The sequence below is a fragment of the Camelina sativa genome, chromosome 4 (genome assembly GCF_000633955.1).
Source record: "Camelina sativa cultivar DH55 chromosome 4, Cs, whole genome shotgun sequence".
NCBI classification, from domain to species: domain Eukaryota; kingdom Viridiplantae; phylum Streptophyta; class Magnoliopsida; order Brassicales; family Brassicaceae; genus Camelina; species Camelina sativa.
In genome coordinates, this window is record NC_025688.1 from 25672148 (window position 1) to 25674969 (window position 2822).

Genomic DNA, 2822 nt, shown 5'->3' on the forward strand with positions numbered 1-2822 from the left:
ACTTGACGCTTCAACCGTCTCGGCCGCATCTGGAAGTGTTTATTGAGGTTCTGAATTGAACCTTTACTTGTCAGGTTATGAAGTTTGGTTCTTGGTTTGGAGAGATCATCTCTCATGTGAAAGGAGGGAGCAGTTGTGATCAATGTGTTGGTCGTGGGCAGCATTGGTATAGCTCATTCGCAGAAATTTCAGAAGAAAAGATCGGTTTGTTTGTTTAGACTTAGTATTTGTCTTTGTTATTATTGTTAGTATGCCTTTGGTTTAGTTGTTGGGTTCGTTTCTCTTTCGTTCTCTGCTTTAAATTTCTCTTGTTGTAAGTTTTAGTTGTCTCCGGGGACTTATCCGTTGTCCGTCGGCTTAGCCTCTCTCTTTTGGGCCTTAGATTCCGGGGATATTCATGTTTTCCGCCGGCTTAAGATGTAGTTTACAATGTATCCTTTCTAATATTATCAATAACATCAGATGACAAAAAAAAAAGAACATTTTACATGTAGTTATGTGGGATCCTGTTCTATCAAGTTGTGCATATGAAAGCTAGAATGTATCGAAAATATATGGATTTTGCTCCTATGGATCCCGCCATACTAAGTTGCGTAGGTAAAAAAGTATGTTTCTGGAGATTCAAGTGTAGATAAAAAAAATTAAATCGTTACGAACCATAATGCCAAACATGCACACACAAGAAACTAAATGAAAACAAAGAGACTCTTCCGAACAAGATTCATGTTTCCGAGGCTTTGACCATTGATGGTTCAATTATAGTGCTATTGCTATGCTAAGCACAAAAAATGTCTATGTCTCACGTGCCGCACTCGTGTGTAACGGTGTACAGCCCACACATGCTTTGCGATAAACAGTTGGCGTCGCACGTGCTATATAGCATTTCAAAACCGAGTGAACGAGAAAGAATCATTCCTTTTGCATGTGGCGGGAGATATTTTTTGGGCCATCCTCTTTGCTTTGAGAGTTTCTAAACTCAAAGAATCCATGCCATGTTTTATCCTTTTGTTATTTTATTTACTTCATTGATTGTTTTAACTTTTAAATGACTACATAGATGATAGTTTTAGGTAGTTGTATCAGTTGTTTTGTAAAAATGAGGATTAGACCTATAGTTTTGTGATGATATCTCAACTCTATAATATGGTGAATGGTGATCATTTAGATTTTTTTTGTAGTTTGTTTTGTTGTATTATTGGAAAAGATTAAAGTTGCTTTTAGTTCGTCGGTCGTCATTAGATCTAGTGGAAACTGGATCGTAGATTCATTTAATTCTTTTGAGAATTTTAAGATCATGCCAAAGCCGACTGCTGATATCATATTTCATTTAGCTTTTCGTTACTTTTTAATAGAAAGCAAGTAGTAGACAGACACAAATGTGTATATTGATCTTATTCATTAGTGATTAATCTTTTCATCTAAGTAAACAAACATATATTGATATCATGTATTTCCATATATAAAAGACGAATGTCTCATTTTGTAGAAAAAAAGAATTAAATTATATTTGTTGAAAAAGCAGTGTGGAAAGAAGTCGATAACTTGAGGTTCACGAGATCCAAATGTAGATGAACGTTGGAACAGCTAAATCCACGCAAAAGAGGACGAAGCATACGATTAAAATTGGTCAGTTAAGATTCTCCATCCTATGCAACTACTATCCTAATTATACAATAATATAATTAATCAGTCTCCCTCCCAAACTCGTTCAAAATATTTCTGCTGACTTGTAATATCTAACCATTTATTTTGAATCTGAGTCGGAAGATGAGTTGGATTGTCTCTAAAGCTCTAGATTACCGGATTAAACCGGGAAAATTTTAAAGGTTAGCGAATCAACTAACTTTTAAAGAAAATGGTGGATGTAAAATAGAATACTAAAATAAAACTTATCTCTATTTTAATTAAAAGTAAACAATTTAATTCAAATTCTACTATCATCATGAGAATTTGGTTTGGTTACAAATAAAATCACTTCATACGAATTACTAATCTTATACTACAATTTCTGTAAATACAGTCCACTTGATCATGTGCACTCCTTTATAGAAGAAATACAAATAAAAATCACTTCATAGTATCAGTAGGCTTACATACACTATAATAATATGAGGGAGACTTCACATTTTGAAATTGAAATAGACGGTTGATATCTTCCTGTCACTATTTATCCATCCATCCCAAAGAGCTTTCGGCGGGAAATTCGAAATGACATTTGCAGATTTTGTTGTTTTTTTCTTCTCGTGTTTAGTAGTCCATCCACTCCACTTATATCTCTTTTTATTTTTTTTTGGGTTTATCTCATCCTACTACATATCACTCAGTTTAAAATATTCGAGGATACGGTAAATTACCCCCAACCATTCATTATTAATTTTACAAGAGGAAAATAAAGAAAAATGTTTGTAAAATGTTTTTAGTTGGATGGGAACGAAGGCAGAGAGAAAGACAGGCTTCTTCTGTAAAGCATTTGCTGGCAGACACACAAACCCCACCCTTCTCTTGCTCTTCCTCTCTCACTCTCTCGTCCTAAGCGCGTGCATGTATATGTATATTTATCAATCACTTCCATAATAAACTCTCTTAATTTTGCCCATCACTTAATATATAAGAACACTTTTTTACTTATTTAGTCATTACCCAATCAATACCCATAATTGGTTGTTTATGTATACCAAGTCTGACAATTCCCGTCGTAAATTACGGGGGAAAAACTGGATTCCACCTCACAATCAACTTTTTTGTTGTTGTTGTCGTTGTTATCAGAAAGACCAGCTTATAAAGCATTAACGAAGTTAATAATGTTGGGGGGGGGGGGGGGG